The following is a 25,897-nucleotide window of genomic DNA, read 5'->3' as shown; positions in this document are numbered from 1 at the left end:
AGCTTCCTAAGTTTTGGTGGGAGCACATGGGGTCAAGGAAGGCTTAAGAAAGGAGTGACATTTGCTGCACTTCCGATCTGTGGTCTACGTGGCAGCCAGAAGATTTCTAAAATCACAAACCTGAAAACGTTGTTCCCTTGCTTAGGTCTCACCAATGGCTCCCTTTTGCTTTTCTGATGAAGATCGAAGTTGTATTGCCATGGCCTGCAGAGTCCTGCAGGGTCTGACCCTCTCCTTCTCTGGCCTCATACCCCTCTGTCTCTTCCATCTGGGGTGGGACACTGCAATCCCACTACACTGGACTTCTTTCAGTTTCTCCATCATGTCGCCCCTCCTTCTGCCCCAGTGTCTTAGCATCTGCTGTTCCCTGGATCTGGAACACATGTGCCCCCAACCCCTCTTGCTCCTACCTATCCCCAACTGCCACCAGTCTTGCCCAGTTACACCCACTTATCCTTCAGCTGTAGCTCCAATGTTAATTCCTCAGACTTTTCCCAACTGTTTCCCCTTCCCTGCAAACTGTATATACTCTCCCAACACCCTCCCAACACCCTACCTTCCTCTCTCCTCTTCCTCCTCTTCTAAACAAATGAACACAAAAATAAATATAAAATAGTAAATTGAGATAAATGCTTCAAAGGAAAAGAATAGCTTATCATAACATTTTAACAGGGAAACATCACTTTATATATATTATAGATATATATTAGTTCATTCTTCACTCAGTAGGTGCCCAGAACTATTTGTTGAATGAATGAAAAAATGAATGAAAAAAATTATGAGTAAGATTTCTCCAATTAGAGAGGGAGTGAAGATAATTCCAGGCAAAGAAAATGACAGTCAAAGATAGTGAAGTATGAATGAAGTAACTGGCGGATGACTAGAAATACAGGCAAGAGGGACTGGCTCCTTTACAATCAGATGGTAAAGGTAGGCGGGATGCTACTTATAACCCTGGATTTTTTTTTTCTGGTTGTGAGTAGGGGTCGATGGTGGAAATTAAAAGTAAGCAAGGAAGTGTTATATTTAGATCTGCATTTTAGGAAGATAGCTGATTCTTCCCCTAGGGCTGTTCCATGTCTGAAATTTTAAATTCTGAAACAGAGAAGTCCTTCTCATTCAGCACTGCTACTAGGTTGATTAATCAAAGTCAGTTAAAGTAGTACATCATAAAAAGTACCACATATGAGGGGCTGGGCGCGGTGGCTCAAGCCTGTAATCCCAGCACTTTGGGAGGCCGAGATGGGCGGATCACGAGGTCAGGAGATCGAGACCATCCTGGCTAACACGGTGAAACCCCGTCTCTACTAAAAAAATACAAAAAACTAGCCGGGCGAGGTGGCGAGCGCCTGTAGTCCCAGCTACTCGGGAGGCTGAGGCAGGAGAATGGCGTGAACCCGGGAGGCGGAGCTTGCAGTGAGCTGAGATCCGGCCACTGCACTCCAGCCTGGGCAATAGAGTGAGACTCCGTCTCAAAAAAAAAAAAAAAAAAAAGTACCACATATGCCACATATATACTTTCAACATTGCATTCTAACTTAGACGACAGAAATGCACAACCACTTGCTAGTCTATGGGTAGAGTGTCAGGGCCTTTTATCAAGTGTGGAGTTCTTGATTCTTGAACAACCATATCTATATCGACTTGTCTATGGATTTTGGCTTCAGCTTCTTTACAGTAGAACAAGAAAACCAGGTGTGATGGCTCACACCTGTAATCCCAGTGCTTTGGGAGGCTGAAGTGGGAGGATCGCTTGAGCTTAGGAGTTTGAGACCAGCCTGGGCAACATAGCAAGACCCTCCCTCTACACAAAATAAAAAATAAAAAATGAAAAAGTTAACTGGGCATGGTGTACGCACCTGTAGTTACAGCTACTCAGGAGGCTGAGGTGGTAGGATCACTTGAACCCAGGCGTTACAGTGAGCTATAATCACACCACTGTACTCCCAGCCTGAGCAGCAGAGTGAGATACCGTCTCTTAAAAAAAAAATAGAACAAGAAACTTAAATATTCTTATGAAAGAGCCTCTGCACAGACTCCACTGTTAGGATTTTTTCCAGTTTTTTTTTTACGTGATACCATAATGGTTAGGACAGTCTCTTAAGCCAGACCGCCTGGGTTCAAATCCTGGATGTACCATTTCCTAACTTGGGTAAGTTGCTTAGCCTTTTTGTGCCTCAGTTTCCTCAGTAACCACTTCAGAGAGTTATTGTGAGGAAGAAATAACTATTGTATACAAAGCCTTAGTGTACTGCCTGACATATAGTAAACATTCAATAAATGTTAACTGTTTTCTAGTTGTCTCACCCACACCCAATTCAATAGCACTTAAAAAACAGATTTACCTTTATGAAACTTCCCAAAGTATCTGATTTAGTGTTCTTAGAAACAACAATTGTCTTTCTTTTTGCACGATTGGTTTACATAATGTTTAATTAAATTATGTAAACACAATAATTACTACCACAGGAATAAAGAAATTTTGAAACAATCACAATGACTTACACTCAGCTGGTAAAAATGGAAGTAGTGAAGTAGTATATGTGTGTGGAAGAGAGTGGCCTGCCAGCCAGGAACATTCAGAGCACCGTGTCCATTAATTAGAATTATTACAGCAGGAATGGAAAGTTTTAGTTAACCCAGTAGGTCGGTAGGGAAGAGGCTGGGTAAGAGAGCATCCACTCTTGGACAATAGCCTCTACCTTCCGGCTTCCTCTCTCCCTTGCTCCCATTATAACTGTGCTTTCATCTCATTGACTGCCTAGACCCAAGTCAGACCTTTAATGTCCCCGAGCACCAAAAAAGAGAATGTTCCCTTATGTAATTTAAAATGAAAACAATACTAACTTGTAAAATAAGTGTAAGGAAGTTCAATAAATTTCTGACTTTTACCGTGGTGATTCTTTTGGTGATTTTTTTTTTTTTTTAATTTTAAGGTTTTTCTAAAAAGATGTTGTGGGGGAAGGTTCACTTTGCTTTTTGGATGCCCGAAGAATGTGTTTATCTATTGAGTAATCCAGCACTGCCTTTGACACTTCTATTTCTTCCTAATCTCTCAGCCTTCTCCCAGAATTACTTCCTTTCCTACTGAGCCTACATCTCATGATCCGTCACTTTTAAATGCTCTCTTGCCAATGTCTTCCACCCAATTTCCTTACACACTTGTCTTTACACAGAACCCAGCTAATAAACCCCCCAAAACTGGGTATGCTGCATTTGCGATAACTTTGTAGCTTCTGGGTTAAAATGTCTAAAAGGTAGTTGGACACAAAATCTGAAACCCAGGAAACAACGTAAGGGTAGATAAAGGAATCTGTGAATCTTCAACAAAAAAATGGGATTTGATCCTGTGCAGGTGGGCCGCATGGCCAAAAAAGGGCATGTAGAGTAGGAAGAACAAGAGCTGGGCTATGAACTCTGGGAACACCACTGTGTAAGGGGTAGGTGGAGCGGAACTGCCGATGAAAGAGGGAATATCCACATGCAAGGAAGCCTGAATCCAAGGAAGGAGAGCTTCAAGAAGGAGTGGTTATGGATGTCAAGTGTATTAAAGAGGTGAGGTCAGATTAGACAATGCCTAGCACCTAGTAGGTTCTCAGTGCATACTTGCTAACTGATGGATTCACCAAGACCGCAACAGTCAGGACGTCATTGATGATCTTGGTGCTTAGTTTGAGTTTTCCTAAAAGTGGGCCCTGAGACAATTAGTCTGTTTGAAAGATGAAGAACACTGGTGTGTGTGGGAGAGGGGGATGAACAGGGAGGGGACGGCCAGTAAAGGGTGAATCAAGCCAGCAGCCACCGTGGGCAGTTACAGCCTAATCCATGGGGAAAGCCCTGGAAGTCATGCAGAACACCCACCTCATCGTTCCTCTCTCATGGGGTGAGGGAGCTCTTTCAGGTCATTGGTTGAGGGCTGTTCTTAGAGGGCACTAATTCACTGACATTTCCAGCCTGCTGCTTGGGCAGGAGAACAGACCCCGGCTGTGAGAGAAATCCCTCAGGCGAATGAATGCAGGTACCAGCAGCTGGAAGCCTGGGCTTCACTGAAGTAGTAAGGGCAGGGGATGCAGGTAGAGCAGTGACATCCCCTAACACCTGGTACCTGCGGTTTCACTGGCAGAAGCTAGACTGCTGTAGAGCAGTAGGAAATTGGAAGTGAGAAGTGGAGGAAATGGGTGTAGGTAACTATTTCAAGATGTTTGGCTGAAAAAATAAGATAAAAGATATGTCAGTAGGCTGACTCTGCGAAGGGTAGGAAAGAACGGGGTAAAACGGGAGATCGGACCCTCCCGGTGCTGTTCATTGAGGGTTCTCACAACACTTCCCTGTTTTTAGTTAGGGGAGAGGAGGTCAGCTGCACTAACCACTTCTAACTTCAGGATCCTCTTTTAGCTTCCCCAGACTAGTGCCCAGTGTTTCCTCTGCTAGACTTTGGGTCCTGGGTTCCCCAGCTAAAGAGGCCCTGCTGGGACAGCCTCACATGCTAGCAATTCTAAGCCTGAAGTGCCAGAGGAATAGCTTGAATATAGCTGCAGAGTAGACAGGGACACGTGGAAGATGGTGGCTAGATTCTGAACCCTAGGAGAACCACAAGGTCAAAGGAGACCTTCTGAGGGGTCTGACGCTGCTGAGGGACTCCTTGCATTCCTGGCCTTCCCCCTCCCCTGTCAGCACATCGGAATAATAGGTTTGGTTTGGGTTTAACAGACCTGCCCCCTAGAAGGAACCTTCCTGGGACATTCATCTAAATATAACTCTTTGATGTCTCTCTCTTAGCTAAAGCTTAAGCTCACGGGGGCAGGGATGGTGTTCATTTCAGCACAATTGTATCCCTAGTGTCTGGTGCCTAGTCAGTACTCAATAAATATTGCATATTTAATGCAAAAATACCCAGCAATAGGTAATGCTGTCTATTGATGGTGCCTACACCAAGAAAAAGATAAAACCAGGATTTTTATCCTTCTAGAAGTGGATTTTTTATGCAGTTAATGAATTTAAACTTCCAGGTCCCTTACTTGCATGAACTCCTTTCAAGACCCTGGAGGAGGCCTTAGCAATATTTTTACATGGTTATATTTTTTCACTTTGCAAAAATAAAATACTTTAATCAAAATTGAGACTACTGTTTTCCCTTCAAGTTCATACTTCCCCTCCTGGAGTGGCGTTGGAGTGGCCATGGATGTTTTGGTGATCTGTTTCAGGAGAAGCTGAGTTGGGAGTATATTTTATATTTAGTTTATTTGAGTATATTTTATATTTAGTTTATGCATCTGTTTCTGTGGTTTGCAGTCTCTTCTGTGCATTTAACTTACTGTTGGCTGTCCTGGTGTATAAATGACTTCAGGAGTACTGCTGCTGCCCACTCTGCTAATTAACTGGGTCAGGTCATGAAGGTGCATGATCAGAGCTTGTCAGGGGACATGAATGTGTCCTATGATGCTCTGCAATGGAAGAGAAACAAGGCTTAAAATGTATGGATCCAGAAACTAGTCCTCACATATGTAAAATTGTAAGTGGAAATTTTGGTTCTTATTAATGGCTGGTCAAAACAAAACGTTGCACCTGTCAGGAGTACATCTTAATGCAGTGTATACAATTGTAAATGTATCATTTTTTTTCTTTTTCCTTTTTCTTTTTTTTTTTTTTTTGAGCCAGAGTCTTGCTCTGTTGCCCAGGGTGGAGTGCAGTGGTGCAATCTTGGCTCACTGTGACCTTCGTCTCCCAGGTTCAAGCTATTCTCCTGCCTCAGCCTCCCAAGTAGCTGGGATTACAGGTGTGCACCACCATGCCCAGCTAATTTTTTTTTTTCTTGTATTTTTAGTAGAGACAGGGTATCACCATGTTGGCCAGGCTCATCTCAAACTCCTGCTCAAGTGATCTGCTTGCCTTGGCCTCCCAAAGTGCTGGGATTACAGGTGTGAGCCACCATACCTGGTGTGTGTGTGTGTGTATATATATATATATATATATAAATGGGAATCACGTGAAATGGAATTTATTAAAATTCCTGTGTTTATGGTGCATAAGCCTGTAGCAATACTACTAACAATGAGTGCATTCTTATGTGAAGTTATATACACATCTCCAAGATATTGACATCACCAAAGGTAACAGAAAACTCATAATTATGTCACTGTAACCAGGACACCAATAATAAACTGTGAAAGAGTATCAATAAAGTCCGAGAATGTTAAGGAAAATTCTAAAGGCCATGAAATCTTACAACTCCTATATGAAAGAAACTTGATAGAGGTTTCCCTAAATTTCACATTAATCCTTAACATTTTTATAACAGTACTAGTAAGGAGTTTTGAGGTGGAAAGAAATTCTCTAAGCTATCAGTTATAAACAAATTTTGGTCAACAATGGTAGAAGAAAGACAGGATTTTCTATTTTCTTTATAGAAAAATGAAGTATAGATACTTCAGAATTGTTCATATGAAGAGTCAGAGTCCATAGCTTAGAAAATACAAGAAAGGCCGGATGCAGTGGCTCATGCCTGCAATCCCAGCGCTTTGGGAGGCCAAGGCCGGCGGATCACAAGGTCAGGAGATCGAGACCATCCTGGCTAACACAGTGAAACCCCGTCTCTACTGCAAATACAAAAAATTAGCCGGGCGTGGTGGTGGGCACCTGTAGTCCCAGCTACTCAGGAGGCTGAGGCAGGAGAATGGCGTGAACCCAGGAGGCGGAAGTTGCAGTGAGCCAAGATTGCACCACTACACTCCAGCCTAGACGACAGAGCAAGACTCCGTCTCAAAAAACAAAAAAAGAAAATACAAGAAAGGTGTGGCGGGCAGATCACCTGAGGTCGGGAGTTTGAGACTAGCCTGACCAACGTGGAGAAACCACGTCTCTACTAAAAATAAAAAGTTAGCCAGGCATGGTGGCACATGCCTGCAATCCCAGCTCTTGGGAGGCTGAGGCAGGAGAATCGTTTGAACCCGGGAGGCAGAAGTTGCGGTGAGCTGAGATTGCGCCATTGTACTCCAGCCTGGGCAACAAGAGCAAAACTCTGTCTCAAAAAAAAAAAAAAAAAAAAAGAAAAAAAGAAAAGAAAAAGGAAAGAAAGAAAAAAAAAGAAAATATAGGAAATAAGCACTTAGAAGTATATCAATTAATTTAAAATTATGTTATTGGAATATTTTTGTGATGGTTCTCATTTTCCTCAACCTTTAAAACTTTGTAATTGTTGTGAAATGATTTGTCATTCTAATAAATACTCACTTTTGAACCTAATTTTATATTTGTAATTTTGTTTGTTTTTTTTTAAAGGGTCCTCGAAGTGGTATATGCTAAGCTTCGGATGCCACAGAATGGGAATCTGCCCTATATCCCCCTTATCTGCCTGGCTTTAGGTGGTTTGGGATGTGAAGCAGTATCATCTTTTGAGTCCAAACTGTAGACAATTGGTGTGTAATTGGCTTCCATGTAGACATTTTAGATGTCTCTTGACCTCTGTCTTTGTTTGTAGAATAACTTGAGTTTCCAGAATTAACCAGGAGCTGAGAACCACTCCCTTCTAATTCACTCATGGAGTTTGATCTTTAATCTTCCCAAGACTCCTCATTCTAGACTCACCCTGAGCCCAGGCTCCAGGGACAGATTCCTTCTTTTTCCATAGGGTGACCTCTAGAATGGAGACAGTTGAAGAGGAGAGGAAGAGGGTCACATGTGTGCAGAATTCTAATTTGGTGATTCTTTGGAGGGGTGCCTCCTAATTGGTTCAGTTGGTATATCTTGCAGAGAAATCTGACAGAAATAAGAAAGGAGGGGGCATACTATGAACAGTTGCAGAAAATAGGGATATTTAACCTAGAGAAAAGATACCACTTTTAGAGGCCTATATCAGCAGCTCTTGCCACAACAACATTGTATAACAAACTTACTCAGAATTCAGTGTCATAGATGATGGATATATATTTCTTGAGTGTACAGTTGTATAGATCACCTGAGATTCAGCTAGTCTAGGCTGAGCTCAGATGGGCCTGACTCTAAGCTGTGGGTTAGGTCCAGGTCTGTTCCATGTGTCCTTTAATGTTCTTGAACCAGCAGCTACCAGAGGCATGTTCTTCTCATGGTGGGAGGCAGGAGCCCAAGAGACCAAGGCCGACTTTGCATGCGCATCTTTTTCTTTTTCTTTTTTTTGTGCATATCTAAAATCTCTACTTGCATTATATCTGCTAACATTCCACTGGTTAAAGGAAATCGATGGCCAAGCCCAAAGTCAGAGGGTAGGAATGTCACTTCATCCTGCTTTGAAGACTAAGCAAGTCATATGAGCAAAGCACATCTGTGTGGCAGAGAAGATGGGAGGTGGAGGAATGAAGGGAATGGATATTTGATGAACTAATATGCCACAATAGCTATCATATCAAAGAAAGAGCAACTTCCCTCATTTCCCTGTCAGTCCTCAACCCACGGAAACCTATCCTCACTCCCCACTCTTACCAAAATCATTCTCTTACTGACTGCCTCATTCCGTCTAGAATCTGATTTCTCTTCTTCATTCTTACTACATTGCTTGCCTAGATTGCCGCTACAGCCTGCTAACTGCTCTCCTTGTCTCTGGTTTCGTCCTTTCCTGATTCATCATCCACAGAGCTGCCAGCTATTATCGGTATCTCATCAGCATCCACATCATCATTATTGTTACCTATTTTGCATTATACTTACTGGTTTATGTGCCTGGCTCCTTCATTATACTGAGAGTTTCTGGATGGCAAGAACTGTGTTTTATTTACCTTTGAATCTCCAGCACCTTACGCAGGGTCTGACACGTAGTACAACTTCAATAAATTAATATGAAAAGAAAGAATCAAAGAAAGGAGATGGGGTTTCAGTTCAAGTCTGCTTGACCTGAAAACCCATACTGTTTCTACACTATCATAATATATCTTTAGTCACAAATGTGTTGCTGATAAAAATAAGGATACAGCTCAAACCCTCCCACTGCGACACCAGTGGAAAAGCAGGTTACTAAATCTAGATTAACTAAAGATTCCTTCTCCTATAATCACAATAATCCTTCCCAATCCTAATTCCTCTAAAATGGAAAGGCCTAGAAGCCATAAAAAATTTTAATGGCCATAAATGTATTAAATATATAAAAAGATGCTCAACTTTACTCTTAGATAAATCCATGTGCCATTTTTTTTTAAATGGACCCTCACTATATTTCAGAAGCTGGCCTCAAACTCCTGGGTTGAGGGTGATCCTTCTGCCTCAGCTCCCTGCGTAGCTGAGATTATAGGCATGCACCACCACACCTGGCTGCGATATGCCATTTTTTACCTATCAGATTGGCAGAGATCAAAAAGATTTTAATAGTGCACAAGTGTACCTTAGAGATGTTGAAGATCCAGTTCCAGACCACCACAATAAGGCAAATATCACATCAAAGCGAGTCACATGAACTTTTGGTTTTCCAGTGCATATAAAAGTTACATTTATGCTATGTTGTAGTCTATTAAATGTGCAATAGCATTATGTCTAAAAAACAATGTACACACCTTAATTTTAAAATATTTCATTTTTAACAAATGCTAATGATTATCTGAGCCTTCAGCAAATCATATTTTTGCTAGTGGAGAGTTTTGCCTTAGTGTTGATGACTGCTGACTGATCACGGTGGTTGCTTAAGGTTGGCATAGCTGTAGCAATTTCTTAAAATGAGACAACAATGATGTTTGCCACATTGACTCTGTTTTTATGAAAGATTTCTCTGTCGCATGTGATGCTATTTGATAGCATTTTACTCACAGTAGAACTTCTTTCAAAATTGTAGTCAATCCTCTCAAACCCTGCAGCTACTTTATCAACTAAGTTTATGTAAGATTCTAAGTTCTTTGTTGTCATTTCAGCAGTGTTCACAACATCTTCACCAGGAAGTGGATTCTATTTTAAGAAACTACTTCGTTTGCTCATCCATAAGAAGCAACTCCTCATCCAGTCAGGTTTTCTTATGAGATTGTAGCAATTCAATTACATCTTCAGGCTCCACTTATTGTAATTCTCACTATTTTGACCACATTCACAGTTACTTTCTCCACTAAGGTCTTGAAACCCTCAAAGTCACCCATGAGGGCTGGAATTAACTTCTTCCAAATTCTTGTTAATATTGATATTTTGGCCCCCTCCCATGAATCATGACTCTTCTTAATGGAATCTAAAATGATGAATCCTTTCCAGAAGATTTTTAATTTACTTTGCCCAGATCCATCAGAGGAATTACTATCTATAGCAGATATAGCTTTACAAAATGTATTCGTTAAGTAGTAAGACTTGAAAGTTGAAATTACTCCATGATCCATGGGCTGTAGAATGGATGTTGTGTTAGCAGGCATGGAAACAACATTCATATTCTTGTACATCTCCATCAGAGCGCATGGGTGACCAGGTGCATTGTCAATGAGCAGAAATATTTTGATAGGAATATTTTTATTTTAGCAGTAGATCTCAACAATGGGCCTAAAATATTATGTAAACCATGCTATAAACAGATGTGCTGTCATCATGGCTTTGTTGTTCCATTTATAGAGCACAGGCAGAATAGATTTAATTCTTAAGGGCCCTAGGATTTTTGGAATGGCAAATGAGCACTGGCTTCAACTTTAAGTCACCAAGTGCATTATGCACCTAACACGGTCAACCTGTCCTTTGAAGCTTTGAGGCATTGACTTCTTCTCTCAAGCTTTGAAAGCTCTGGATGGCACCTTCCAATATAAGGCAGTTTCATCTACATTGAAAATCCATTGTTTAGTGCAGCCACCTTCTTCAATTATCTTAGTTAGATCTTCTGGATAACTTGCAGCTTCTCCATCAGCACTTGCTACTCCACCTTGTAATTTTCTGTTATAGAGATACTTTCTTTCCTTAAACGTCATGAGGCAACCTCTGCTAGCTTCAAACTTTTTCTTTTTCTTTTCTCTTTTCTTTTGAGATGGAATTTCGCTCTTGTTGCCCAGGCTGGAGTGCAGTGGCACAATCTCAGCTTACTGCACCCTCCGCCTCCCGGGTTCAAGCGATTCTCCTGCCTCAGCCTTCCGAGTAGCTGGGATTACAGGCATGCGCCACCATGCCTAGCTAATTTTGTATTTTTAGTAGAGACAGGGTTTCTCCACGTTGGTCAGGCTGGTCTCAAACTCCCGACCTCAGGTGATCCGCCCACCTTGGCCTCCCAAAGTGCTGGGATTACAGGCATGAGCCACCGCGCCCGGCTGCTTCAAACCTTTCTTCTGCAGCTTCCTCACATCTCTCAGCCTTCATAGAATTGAAGAGAGTTAGGGCCTTGGTCTGGATTAGGCTTTGGCTTCAGGGAATGTTGTGGCTGATCTTCTATCCAGACCACTAAAACTTTCTGTCAGCAATAAGACTGTTTCATTTCTTATCATTCATGTGTTCACTAGCATAGCATTTTTTATTTCTTTTAAGAACTTTTCCTTTGCATTCATTCACAACTTGGCTAACTGTTCAGCACCAGAGGCCTGGCTCTCAGCCTGTCTCAGCCTTTTTTTTTTTTTTTTTTTTTTTTTTTTTGAGACGGAGTCTCGCTGTGTCTCCCAGGCTGGAGTGCAGTGGCGTGATCTCGGCTCACTGCAAGCTCTGCCTCCCGGGTTCACGCCATTCTCCCGCCTCAGCCTCCCAAGTAGCAGAGACTACAGGTGCCCGCCACCATGCCCGGCTAGTTTTCTGTATTTTTAGTAGAGACGGGGTTTCACCATGTTAGCCAGGATAGTCTCGATCTCCTGACCTCGTGATCCACCCGCCTCGGCCTCCCAAAGTGCTGGGATTACAGGCTTGAGCCACCGTGCCCGGCCCTGTCTCAGCTTTTGACATGCCGTCTGTACTAAGCGTAGTCATTTCCAGCTTTTGATTAAAGTGAGAGATGTGTGGCTCTTCCTTTCACTTGAACATCGAGAGCTCTTTGTAGGGTTATTAATTGGCCTAATTTCAATATGGTTGTGTCTCAGAGAATAGGGAGGCCCAAGGAAAGAGATAGGGAAATAGCCGGTTGGTGGAGCAGTCAGAACACACACAATATTTATTAAGTGTGCCATCTGATACGAGTGTGGTTCATGGCACCCCAGATCAATTACAATAGTAACATCAAAGATCAAGAATTACCAAAATGTGACACAGACACAAAGTGAGCACAGGCTGTTGAAAAAAATGGCACCGATAGGTTTGCTGAACACAGGGTTGCCACAAACCTTCAATTTGTAAAAAACATAATGTCTACAAAGTGCAATAAAACAAGGTATGCCTGTACTAGTGAAAGATGTGGAAAGAGACATTCGCATATATTGCTAATGAGAGTGCAGATTGGTTCAACCTCTATGGAGGGCAATTTGGCAGTATCAATCAGCTCTTCCTGTACTGATATGGAAAGGTCTCTGATACATCTTGTGTCGTAAGTGAAAATGCAAGATGTGGAAGCGGAGTGCATTATTACCTTTTGTGTGTGTTGTAGGAAGATAAACAGCTATACATATAAGTTGTTATTGCTTAGGCAAGCCCTGGGAAGATATACAAGAAACTTTAATAGTACTTAACGTTTGGGGAGGGGAATTGAGCTGGAAAACAAGAGTGAAGGAAGATTTATTTGTCCTTATATAATCTTTTGTATCTTTTAAATTTTGTTCCATGTAGAATAGAATTGTTTAGGCCAGGTGCAGTGGCTCATGCCTATAATTTCAGCACTGTGGGAGGCTGAGGCAGGTGGATTGCTTGAAGTCAGGAGTTTGAGACCAGCCTGGCCATCATAGTGAAACTCGGTCTCTACAAAAAAATACAAAAAATTAGCCGGGCATGGTGGCACACACCTGTGATCCCAGCTACTTGGGAGGCTGAGGCACAAGACTTGCTTGAGCCTGGGAGGCAGAGGTTGCAGTGAGCCAAGATCACACCACTGCACTCCAGCCTGGGCAACAGAGTGAGACTCCGTCTCAAAAAAAAAAAAAAAAAAAAAAAAAAAAAAAAAAAAAGAATAGAATTGTTTAGATGCCAAAAACAATATTAGAAAGAAGATCAACAACAAACTGGAAAACACATTTACAACATAATATGACAAAGGGCTAATTTCTTTAATCTACAGAGAGTTTATAAATCAGTCTAAAAATTAACAGAAGAGGGTAAAGGATATGAGAACTCGTTTTAGAAAGAAATACAAATGGCCAATCATCATATGAAAAAGATGCCTAACTTATGTATTATTAAAGGAAAGAAAACCCACAGGGAATCCTTTGGAGAAGAATTGAACTCTATTATTAGATGTGTTTAAGTAGAGAATAAATGACCCATTATTAAGGTTGTTGTTAAGGAGTTTCTTTCAATCATCTGATAAAGGAAAGGTTTCCAACATCCGAGGGAACTAATTCCTTCCAATCCTTAGGTCTTTAATTCTTTATGGTACCCAATGGCGGTGTATAGATAAGGCCAGGCAAGCCAGCCTAAGAAAAGGAAGGGAAGGAAAATAATAGAAGTTTACCTAGAAAGCACAAATCTCAGAAATGGAAGGGATCTTGGAGTTCATTTTTCAAACCTCCCTGCTAATACATTTCCTCTTGGGACACAGTCCCAGATCTGCCACTTAACACCACTGAGCAAGTTTATTGGTATATTATTCACTCATTCACTAAATATTTACTGAGTCCCTTCTATGTGTGAGGCACAGTCCCTGTCCTCATGGAAACAGGCATTAATCAAATGCAAAATTGCAACTGTAGCAGGCACTATGAAGAAGAATTATGCAGTGCTATGACAGCCCGAGTATGATATGACCCAGACAAAAATTTTAGGAAAGTTGTACTGATTAGGATGAATAGGCATTTAGGCAACAGAGAGGAAGAACACTAGGCAGAGGCAATCGCAGGTGCAAAGGCCCTACCAGGAGGGATCACGACAAGCACTAGGTTGGAAAAGACGGAAAATAGTATGAAAGTGTGGTACGAGGTGAGGTTGCAGAGTCTGACATTAAGGTGTTCTTACTCTAAGAACAATGGGAATCCCTTAAAGGGTTTAAACGGGATGAAGGGGTAAAGGACACATCCTGATCAGATTCAGATTCTGAAACTATGACTCTGGCTGCAGAGTAGAGAATGGATTGCAGGGAGACAAGAGCAGATGTGCAGAGGTGAGTAAGGAGGCAGATAAAGTAGACAGGAGATGATGGGTGCTTAGACGAGCATGTAGAGCAATGCGGACATATGTGAGAGATGTTTAGGAAGTAAAAGTGGTAAGACTTGATGATGGGTTCCATCTCGAGAGTGGCAAAGAGGAAGGAAATATGTCAATAATGCTTCCTAAGATTTTGGCATGTGCAATGGAATAGATGAGACAGATAACAATGGAAGATAACTAAGTTTGGAAGGGAATCACAGTTCAGTTGAGAACATGCCAGCTATGAGATGCTTTTGAGAGCACACATCAGTCAGTTGGCAACATTTATTTATGGAGTGTCTACTAAGTAGCTAGTAGTGGAATATGCAGGTTTACTTATTTGTATAAAAGAAAAATAAAAAGGATACACACAATTCCCCCTTCTTTGAGACCCTTGCTGTTCCACTATTCTATTGTCTTCTCACTTCTGTCATTGTCTGTTCTCTGACAGTCTCCACTCCTCATTTGTTGGATGGAATGATCTGATCCCTCACATGTATAGTTTCTTGGCCTGTTAATTTCTACTGACCTTTACCACCACTCCATTTCACTGTCCAGTCCCATGGCCACACTGTGAGCCTCATCACTAAGAACTCATCAACCTTAAACTTCTTGTTTTCTAACTGGACCCTCCTGTCCTTTTGGCTCTCATTTCCCTCCCATCCTCTTCTGCATCCTCCTCATTTACTTTCCTATTTCTTCCCTTCCTATTATTTCCAAAGCTTTCTGGAAGGATTTCCTCTCTACTGTGGCCTGACACATAGGAGACATTCAATGAATACTTGAGAGGTAACCTTCTCCTCTTCTTTGTCTCCCATTCATTCCCAACCCACTGGACTTCAGCATTGACCTCCACCTCCACCAAGGCTGAGGCAGGGGATCACTTGAGCTCAGGCATTCGAGGCTGCAGTGAGCAGTGACCGTGCTGCTGCACTCCATCCTGTGTGACAGAGTGAGACCCTATCTCAAAAAAAAAAAAAGATAAAATTCACCATTTTAATCATTTTGAAGTGTACAAGTCATTGGCTGAGTGCAGTGGCTCACGCCTATAATCCTAGCACTTTGGGAGTCCAAGGCTGGTGGATCACCTGAGGTCAGGTGTTCGAGACCAACCCAGCCAACATGGTGAAACCCTGTCTCTACTAAAAATACAAAAATTAGCCAGGCGAAGTGTTGGGTGCCTATAATCCCAGCTGCTCAGGAGGCTGAGGCAGGAGAATCGCTTGAACCTGGGAGGCGGAGGTTGCAGTGAGCCAAGATCGTGCCACTGCACTCCCAGCCTGGGCAAGAGAGCGATACTCCATCTCAAAATAAAATAAAATAAAGTGTACAAGTCAGTGGTTTTTAGTATAATCAGAATGTCATTCAATTATCACCATCCCCTAACTCTGGAACATTTTCATCATGCTCTAAAGAATCCCTGTACTGGCCAGGCACTGTGGCTCATGCCTGTAATCCCAGCACTTTGGGAGGCCAAGGTGGGAGGATCACCTGAGGTCAGGAATTCGAGACCAGCCTGGCTAACGTGGTGAAACCCTGTTTCTACTAAAATATAAAAAAGTAGCCGGGCTTGGTGGCACACGCCTGTAATCCCAGCTTCTTGGCAGCCTGAGGCAGGAGAATCACTTGAACCCGGGAGGCGGAGGCTGAGCTGAGATTGCACCTTTGCACTCCAGCTTGGGCAATGAGAACGAAACTCTGTCTCAAAAAACAAAAACAAAAACAAGAAGCCCTGTACTTCTGAATTCCCCCTCTTCTCCATCTCCTGGCAACCACTAATCTGCTTACCATCTCTGTGATTTTACCTATTCTAGACATTGCACATAAATAAAATCGTAAAATATGTGGCCTTTTGTGTCTAGCTTGTTTCCTTTAATATAACGTTTTCAAGTTTTACCACTATTGTAGCATGTTTCAGTACTTCATTCCTTTTTATGGCTTAATAGTATTCCATTGTATGGATATACCATATTTTGTTTAGCCATTCATTAGTTGATGGAATTGATCTCATTTCCACATTTTGGCTATTATAATAATGTTGCTATGCACATTGCTATACAAGTTTTTGTGTCGACATATGTTTTCAATTCTCTTGGGTATATATCTAGGAGTGGAATTGCTGGGTCATGTGATAACTGTATGTTTAACGTTTTGAGGAACTGCCAAACTCCTTTCCATAGCCACTGCACCATTTATACCATTCCCATCAGCCCTGCATGAGGGGTCCAGTTTTCCCACATCCTGGGTGCCACTTATTTTCTGGTTTGGTTTTTTTGTTATGTTTTGTTTGGGCCTTTAAAAAACAGCCATCCTGGTGGGTGTGAAGCAGTATCTCACTGTGGTTTTGATTTGCATTTCCCTAGTGACTGATGATACTGAGTATCTTTTCATTTTGGGGCCGTTTGTGTATCTTCTTTGAATGTAGAGTCTTTTTGAAAGGCAATCTCATCAGGTTGCTTCAGTACTGAAAATTTTAAATTGTTCCCAATTGCCTACAGGATAAAATAAACATTTCTGAGTGTGCCACACAAGACCCTTCAGGATCTGGCCTCAGCCTTCCGGTCCAACAGCTTCTGTCACTCTCCTTCCCACACTTTCTGTTTCAGCTGTGTTCAACTGAGGAGAGGTGGGGATATTTTGCTTTTGTTTCCTTTTTTTGTCAAACTAGTCTGCAACAATAGAGGATGTCAACCAAAGTTAAGGAACGGAGTGAGCTGGCCAGAGCAGGGTAATGAGATGGGTGCACATGCCTGCAGCTCCCTGCCGCCTTGCCTTTCTCCCTCTGATCCTTCTTGCCTTTTGCTTCTCGGCAGCACTCACTTCACCCTAACTAGGCCACGTAAGTCCTGGACAGGACGATATTCATGTCTCTAGACCATACTAGAAGGTTCTGGCTTTGAAGTTTTCCTGGGCTGTGAGGTATGTGTTTCCCCGCATCTTCTGCTTTCCTGGGACTACACTAGGCAGGGCAGGAGGAGGCAGGTGGGCAGAGGAATAGCAGCCGTTTGTTCTGGAGGCCCCTTTTCTCTCCCGTCTTGACTGCAAAGGGCTGGAAAGTCAGTTTCTATTGTGATTAAGTTATAATTTAAGGCAGTGAACATGTGCTCTGCTGGCGGCTATAAAGATTCAAATCATAAAGTTTTACAGTGGAACGGTTTCTGTAAAAGCATCGTTAGGAAGTGGGAACCATGCCTTTAATTCTTATGACATATGGGACTGCCTGGTTTGTTTTGGTTTCAGTGGAGTTTAGTAGGGTGATGGTCTGACTAATTAAAGTCAGACCTTCCTCTCCACAGTGCTGTGCCCATCACAGGACAGTGTAGAGAGGTGGAACTTTTCTCCCCATCTCAGCTCATCAGGGATGGGGACTCTCAGAAATCAGGAGTAACCCTTTGAAAACTAAATATTTTAAAATCTCTTCCAACTTACTAGGCTTCATTTCTTGGGGAGTCTATGTGTTCCTCTGTTCCCTTCTGGCCAGGGGCCGACGTCAACAATGAACCAGCCTGATTGAAGATAATTTCCTTCAGAGGGGTCAGCTGAGAAGATAATCGGGCCCTGTAACTAGGTCAATGGTAGAAACAGAGAGAATAATAATATCGTAGCTATCTCAACCAACTTCCACTTAACTTACATGCCCGGTTAACCGACACTCTCTATATCCTGTATATAACATTCTAACTGATGCCCACGACATACTATCGGCTGATGGTTTTGCTAGTATACCATCCTGGCCACTTACTGTCATTCCCACGTGTTGTCTTGTGTGCTTACCAGAACTCAGCTGTACTTGTTTCTAAGCCTCTTTATACCAGTGCTAGTTATTATTGCAATTACCTAATTTCATTAAGTACAGTCATCCCTCTGTATTCACAGGTTCCTCATCCACAGATTCTACCAACCACGGATCAAAAATATTCAAGAAAAAAAAACACAATAAAAAAATAATAGGCCGGGTGCGGTAGCTCACGCCTATAATCCCAGCACTTTGGGAGGCAGAGGGGGGTGGATTACCTGAGGTCAGGAGTTCAAGACCAGCCTGGCCAACATGGTGAAAACCCGTCTCTACTAAAAATACAAAAATTAGCTGGGCCTAATTTTTGTGTGCCTGTAATCCCAGCTACCTGGGAGGCTGAGGCAGGAGAATCGCTTGAACCCAGGAGGCGGAGGTTGCAGTGAGCCGAGATCACACCATTGCATTGCAGCCTGGGTGACAGAGCGAGACTCCATCTCCAAAATAATAATAATAACAATAATAATAGGCTGGGAGTGGCATGGCTCACACCTGTAATACCAACACTTTGGGAGGCCAAGGAGGGAGAATCACTTGAGGCCAGGAATTCAAGACCAGCATGGGCTACACAGCAAGACCCTGTCTCTACAGAAAATTTAAAAATTAGCTGTGTGTGGTGGCATGCACCTAAAGTCCCAGCTACTTGGGAAGCTGAGGCAGGAATGTCACTTAAGCCCACGAGTTCCAGGCTGCAGTGAGCTATGATCACGCCATTGCACTCCAGCCCGGGTGACAAGGCAAGACCCTGTCTCCAAAAAAATAAAAATAAAAACAACACAACAATAAAAAATAATACAAATAAAAAATAAATATAAGAACTATTTACATAGCATTTGCATTATATTAGGTGTTATAAGTATCTAGAGATTATTTAAAATGTACAAAAGGATATGTGAAGGTCATATGAAAATCCTATGCCATCTTATATAAGGGAATTGAGCATCCAAGTGTTTTGGTATCTGGAGGGGGTCCTGGAACTAATCTACTGTGGATACGAAGGGACAACTGTATTTTGTAAACCCAATGATATAAAATTGGATATTTTATTTTTTCTATGAAAGCTAAGTTAAAAACTATGGTAAATCTCTAAAATAATTGCTGTTGAAAGAATGTGGGTAAGACTGAGGAAAAAAAAAATCACAACAGTCTAGGAATCTACACCCTAATTGCTTTAAGTTCTTGTTCCACTAAAAACTAAAATTGTAGACAATGTGTTATGGGTGTGATTTATGCAGGAAAGATCTGAAAAGCCAGTCAGCAGACACATACCTTTGGCCCTACATCAAAAACTTGGAGAATGAATCTATATTTATATTTTTTAAGTTAAAATAAAATGTTCAAGGTAAGTATATATCTCTGTTTAATGATATACAGGACTTTTCAGATTAATCATCCAATGCATTGAATAAGAGAGTTTCTCTGTAATAGGATTTATCATCTATTGGGTGCCATTATTGAGTGTATTAATGTCTACAGAGGCTGAGCGCAGTGGCTCACACCTGTAATCCCAGCACTGTGGGAGGCCGAGGTAGGTGGATCACGAGGTCAAGAGATCAAGACCAGGCTGGCCAACATGGTGAAACCCCATCTCTATTAAAAATACAAAAATTGGCCAGGCGTGGTGGCTCAAGCCTGTAATCCCAGCACTTTGGGAGGCCGAGACGGGCAGATCACGAGGTCAGGAGATCGAGACCATCCTGGCTGACACGGTGAAACCCCGTCTCTACTAAAAAAATACAAAAAACTAGCCGGACGAGGTGGCGGGCGCCTGTAGTCCCAGCTACTCGGGAGGCTGAGGCAGGGGAATCACTTGAACCAGGGAGGCAGAGGTTGCAGTGAGCTAAGATCACACCACTGCACTCTAGCCTGGTGACAGAGCGAGACTGCATCTCACACACACACACACAAAAAAAAAAAGAAAGAAAATCAGTTGCAGAAGAATACATACAGTATGATATACATGCTTATAAAGTTCCAAAACAAGCAAAACTAAGCAATATATTGCTTAAGAACATATATATATTTGGTAAGCTATAAAGAAAATAGGGACCTGAGGGGAAGAAAAATCTGAGATGCTAGTTCTGTGGGTGGGATGGGGAAGTATGGACTTGGGGTCCAGAAGGAGCACATCAGAGATGCCAACTGTAAATAGTCATGTTCTCTTTCTTAAGTGGGATGGTGGTTCACAAATGTTCATTTTATTGGGCTTCATAACTTTCACATAACTCATATATAATGTTTAATAAAAGTTTAATGCATTGAAGAAGGAAAAGAAAATAGAAAAGTGTAGAGATTAAAGTCAAAGATCTTGACTTGAAGAAATTTAGAGTTAGAAAAGCCAGAAAACCAGACCTCCAGAAACAATGAGCTTAGCTGGGTACTTGTACCGGGATCCATGCCCTGACTGCTGTTTCTACCCCGTCCTTAGGAGGAGGCCCTCTTTCTCTCACAGTGTGTGGTCTGTGGCCCTAGAAACATTGCAGAGACTGTTATTGGGACCTTGTAGTTAAGGCAGCAAATGCTACAGGGAGGAAGCTGGAGAGCACCTAGGGAAGGTAGATGTTAGAGTCACGGGGCTGTGGACTTGGAACCATCAGGTGACAGATAGCCTTGGGCTTCAGGGTTCTGTCACAGCCTTGCGGCAAGCTCTGTATGTGTGTGGGATTTTTGTGAGCGGGCTTGTGTTTTCAGGGTGGATAGACTAATCAAACTTTATGAAAAAGTTTGCTCTGGCCTTGGCAGAAATAGCAGATGGCCTGAGCTGCATCTTTGACCCAGAGTCCTAATGCTGGTCCAGAAGCAAGCAGGGAAAGTGTAAGCAAAGAGCCTATCAGTTATGTGTTTTGGCCAAATTGGTTGGTTCAGCTATCAAGCAGGCAACCTAATTCCTCGGGAAGCACAGCTCATTAGGAAGAGAACAAAATAGTTCTTATTAAAAATAAGAAGAGGAATAGAAAGAAATTGAATTACGTTTTCTAAAGCTGCTCAAAGAGTAGGCTAAGTGTTTCCTAACATATGCATATGAAGTTCATTCACTGACTTAAAAAATTCTTTTATTCAGTAAATATTTACTAGCAGTCCACTATGCACCAGTCTTAATCCTACACTTTGAGAATGCATTGGTGAATAAATCAACATGGTCCCTTCCCTTGTAAGGCTTGTAGTCGAGTGGGGAAAAGAAGGAAACATATAATTATTTGTTGTTACAAATGCGGATGAGTGCTGTGAATTAAATTGCACAACTATCTAGAATAATAGGGTGATTTATCAAGAGTGGCCTCTGATGAAATGCGTTTAAATTAAAATCTGCAGTTAAGGCCTGCAATGAGCAAGGAGGACAGTTCAAAAAGAAGGAACAAGTATTTTAATGGTCCTGAGGCAGGAAAATGCTTGTTTGCATTTGAAGAATGAGAAAGAACCAATCAGCTATTGCTACATAACAAGCAACCACACCCTTTGCATACAATAGCACTTACTTCTCATGCATCTGTAGGTGATCTGATCTAAGCTCAGCTTGGCCAGGAATCTCTGCTCCTTGTAGTAGGTCTGATCCAAAGATGTTTATTCTGCAGCTTAGGCTGAAAAGACAGCAGCTACCTGGTGAGAGCTCTTCTCTCCGGGAGGACCAAGCATACAAGTACTTGCTTAGGTCGCATCTGCTAATGTGCCATTGGCCAAAACAATCACAAAACTGAGTCAAAAGTCAAGAAGCAGGTAAAATTCGCCATGGAGGTAGTTGGGAAGTAAATGTTTTTGAACAATAATCTAATCTACAACAGTGCATCTCTTTGTGAATATTCACATCCCTCCCACCTGCAAAATACATTCACCCACAATCCCAAGACTCCCCCAGTTTGTATTTTATTCATTTATTGAGACAGAGCCTCACTCTGTCACCCAGGCTAGAGTACAATGGCACAATCTTGGCTCACTGCAGCCTCTGCCTCCTGGGTTCGAGCAATTCTCCCGTCTCAGCCTCCCAAGTAGCTGGGATTACAAGGTATGCACTACCACACCCAGCTAATTTTTATATTTTTAGTAGAGACGGGGTTTCACCATGTTAGCCAGGCTGGTCTCGAACTCCTGACCTCAAGTGATCTCCCCAGCTTAGCCTCCCAAAGTGCTGGGATTATAGGTGTGAGCCACTGTGCCCAGCCTCCCCCAATTTTCACTCAAATTGTGGTACTTGGCTTAAGATCCAGGATCTTATCATCTGTATATCAGGCCTAAATATGGTTTCTCTTGATCTGAAGACCTAAGAACTTAAAAAAATAAATCATTGCAACTCCCCATCCCCCATCCCATTCAACATACAGTGGTAGAATACAGGATAGTAACAATACATTATTCCATTAAAAAAAAAAAAAGAATCGCCGGGCGTGATAGCTCCTGCCTGTAATCCCAGCACTTTGGAAGGCCGAGGCCGGTGGATCACCTGAGGTCAGGAGCTCAAGACCAGCCTGGCCAACATGGTGAAACCCCGTCTCTACTAAAAATACAAAAATTAGCTGGGCATGGTGGCACATGCCTGTAGTCCCAGCTACTAAGAAGGCTGAGGCAAGAGAATCGCTTGAACCTGAGAGGCGGAGGTTGCAGAAAGCTGAGATCGTGCCACTGGACTCCAGCCCGGGCAACAGAGCGAGACTCTGTCTCAAAAAACAAACAACAAAAAAGGGAAGAACTAGAAGCACATAGAAATCACCAGTCCTGACCAGGCACCGTGGTTCATGATTTTGATCCCGGTGCTTTGCAAGGCTGAGGCAGAAGAATTGCTTGAGTGCAGAGGTTTGAGAACAGCCTGGGCAACACAGCAGGATCCCATCTCTACAAAACATTTTTTTAAAAATTAGCTGGGCATGTTGATGCATGCCTGTAGTTCTAGCTATGAGGGAGGCTGAGGCAGGAGGATCATATGAGCCCAGGAGTTTGAGACTGCAGTGAGCTATAATCATACCACTGCACTCCAGCCTGGGTGACAGAGTGAGACTCTGTCTCTAAAAAAGAGAGAGAGAGAAATGAAATCAGAAATTGCCAGTCCATAGCAGTTCTGAAATTCTACTGGGCAAATGTGGACAGGCCCCGCAGTCCTAGGGGCTGAGAATGCTCTCGGATTAGGCTCTGATTCTGGATCTCCCATCCATTGTTCTCCATCGCTCTTGGTCCAGTCCTCTGGAAGACCTTCTACGTCATCCTTGGACATCACCCATGGACACTTCTGAAAAAGATATTAAATAATTTTTGTGGCTGAGCCACTTTTTTCAGCCTACTGCCTACATGTAGAAATTTGGGGCCCCAGAAATCTTTTTACTTCTTGAATAGTCTCTGTCTCTTTCAGTTGGAGCTGGCAGTCTTTTGCCAATACAGCTATTTCACAAACTTTGTGTTTTTTTTTTTTTTTTTGAGACAAAGTTTCGCTATGTCGCCCAGGCTGGAGGGCAGTGGCGTGATCTCAGCTCACTGCAACCTCCGCCTCCCGGGTTCATGCCATTCTCCTGCCTCAGCCTCCCAAGTAGCTGGGACTACAGGCACCTGCCACCACGCCTGGCTAATTTTTTATATTTTTAGTAGAGACGGGGTTTCACCGTGTTAGTGATGGCCTCGATCACTAACGATAGTGATGGGATGGTGATGGGATGGTCTCGATCTCCTGACCTTGTGATCTGCCTGCCTCGGCCTCCCAAAGTGCTGGGATTATGGGTGTGAGCCACCCTGCCCAACCAACTTTGTGGATTTTTATGTGTTTCATACTCATCAACTCTATGTACCACAAGCCACATCCACAATTTTTACAAGACAGAATCTACTCAGACTTAAGTACTGGGAATGTCAGGCTGCTGTAGAACCTTGCTCTTAAGTTTTCTAGAAGCTTCATTTTCAGCTGCAAGAGGCTATTAGATGCCATCTGATTTCCTTCAAAGCTTAATACTCTTGATTTTGACTTCACCCTGAAACAATATCATTCTTACAGCACTCTCTGAATTAGGTCTTTAGCCCCAGGATGGATCTTAATTTGAAAATCTCTTACTAGAGAGATTGGAGATGAGAAAGTTTTATTTTTCAACCCCACAAGTTCTGGGTTCTCTGTATTCCCACTGAATCCTGCTTGCACACTAGCCAGTTCTTTTCTGAGTTTATCACTTTTTTGTTAGTGCCTCATCAAATACAGCTAAAAGCAGCCAGCTCATGCTTGCAATATTTTGCCTTAAGATCCCCTCCTTCAACTTCGCTAGTTCATAGGATACATTTCCTGCCTTCCAGATTATTGTAGTTTAGTCACATATTTACCACTAGATAATACAAGTTGCTATTATTCCCGGCTTTTAGATCAGCTTCCTTACTGCCCACTTGCCTAGTCCCAAAGCCAATGTCACATATCTTTGTGTTTTGTTGTTCTAGTTATAACAGCACCTTGCTATTTAAAATGACTGCAAAGGCAGGGCACAGTAGCTCACGTCAGCTCCCAGCACTTTGGGAGGCCAAGGCAAGTGGATCACTTGAGTCCAGGAGTTCGAGACCAGCCTGGCCAGCGTGTCGAAATGCCATCTCTACTAATAATACAAAAAAAAATTAGCCGGTGTGATGGCACATACCTGTAGTCCCAGCTACTCGGGGGGCTGAGGTGGGAGGATCGCTTGAGCCCAGGAGGTGAAGGCTGCAGTGAGCCCTCATCATGCCACTGCACTCCAGCCTGGGCAACAAAGTGACCCTGTCTCAAAAATTAATTAATTAAGTGATTGCAAAATATGAAATCAAAATGAGTGGTGTAAAAGAGAGAAAATAAAAGGGCACAGACCCGAGCATTGGATAATTCTCACATTTAAAGATGTAGTAGAGGAAAAGAAGAAAGGAGTCTGAGAAGGAATGGACGATAAGAGTTCGTAAAACCAAGGAGGAAAAGGGAGTGTTTTAAAAGAGAAAATAGGCCGGGCACAGTGGCTTACGCCTGTAATCCCAGCACTTTGGGATCACTTGAGGTCAAGAGTTCAAGACCAGCCCGGTCAACATGGTGAAACCCCGTCTCTATTAAAAATACAAAAATTAGCTTGGCATGGTGGGATGCGCCTGCAGTCCCCGCTGCTTGGGAGGCTAAGGCAGAAAAATTGCTGGAACATGGGAGGCAGAGTTTGCAGTGAGCTGAGGTTGTAACACTGCACTCCAGCCTGGTCAACAGAGTGAGACTCTGTCTCAAAAAGTAAAATAAAATGAAATAAAATAAAATACAATAAAATAGAAAATGATGAGAAAATGATGAGCTATGTCAAATGCTCCTGGGAGATCAAGGACAGAGACATACGTGTCTTCAGGATTTGTCAATATGGAGGGCAATAGGTAACTTTGAGAACATTTTAGTGGAATGACAGGGCAAATTCAAGTTGACATGAATTGAAGAGCCAATAGGGGGTGAGAAAAGGTATGCAGCAGATGTAGACAACACCTTGGAGGTGTCTGGAGTAAAGAAGAGCAGAAGACTGGGCGTGGTGGCTCACGCCTATAATCCCAGCACTTTGAGAGGCCGAGGTGGGAGGATTGTGTGAGCCCAGGAATTCAAGACCAGCTTGGGAAACATAGTGAGACTCCATCTCTGCAAAAGAATTTTAAAAATTAGCTGGGCTTGATGACATGCACCTGTAGTCCCAGCTACTTGGGAGGCTGAGGCAGGGGGAATCACTGAGCTCAGGAATTCGAGGCTGCAGTGAGCTGTGGTCGTGCTGCTGCACTCCATCCTGGGCTGGCCATCATCCTCAGCAAACTAACAAGAACAGAAAACCAAACACCGCATATTCTTACTCATAACTGAGAGTTGAACAATGAGAACATGGACCCAGAGAAGGGAACAACACGCACACAGGGCCTGCTGGGGGCTGGGGGTTGAGCGGGGGCTGGGGGTTGAGCAGGGGCTGGGGGTTGAGCGGGGGCCGGGGGTTGGGCGGGGGCCGGGGG

At 42.8% G+C, this 25,897-nt stretch overlaps 1 protein-coding gene and 1 long non-coding RNA gene across 8 annotated transcripts in view; one reads left to right on the top strand and one right to left on the bottom strand.

The window, feature by feature from the left end:
• The window catches only part of LOC105494909 (uncharacterized), a 55,523-nt gene extending 37,513 nt beyond the window's left edge, over positions 1-18,010 (bottom strand). Inside the window, exons 1-4 of the long non-coding RNA XR_003021113.2 lie at positions 17,938-18,010; positions 17,593-17,727; positions 7,585-7,755; positions 5,316-5,444 (exon numbers count right to left, since the gene is read on the bottom strand). This is a non-coding gene — a long non-coding RNA (uncharacterized lncRNA). The remainder of the gene's footprint in view (positions 1-5,315; positions 5,445-7,584; positions 7,756-17,592; positions 17,728-17,937) is intronic.
• The window catches only part of LOC105494910 (ring finger protein 220), a 300,901-nt gene that overhangs the window by 98,683 nt on the left and 176,321 nt on the right, over positions 1-25,897 (top strand). The gene's annotated exons all lie outside the window — the stretch shown is intronic.

Source organism: Macaca nemestrina, chromosome 1 (assembly GCF_043159975.1).
Source record: "Macaca nemestrina isolate mMacNem1 chromosome 1, mMacNem.hap1, whole genome shotgun sequence".
Taxonomy (NCBI): domain Eukaryota; kingdom Metazoa; phylum Chordata; class Mammalia; order Primates; family Cercopithecidae; genus Macaca; species Macaca nemestrina.
The sequence above is the reverse complement of the archived record's forward strand: the minus strand, read 5'-3'. Positions and strand labels throughout refer to the sequence as shown.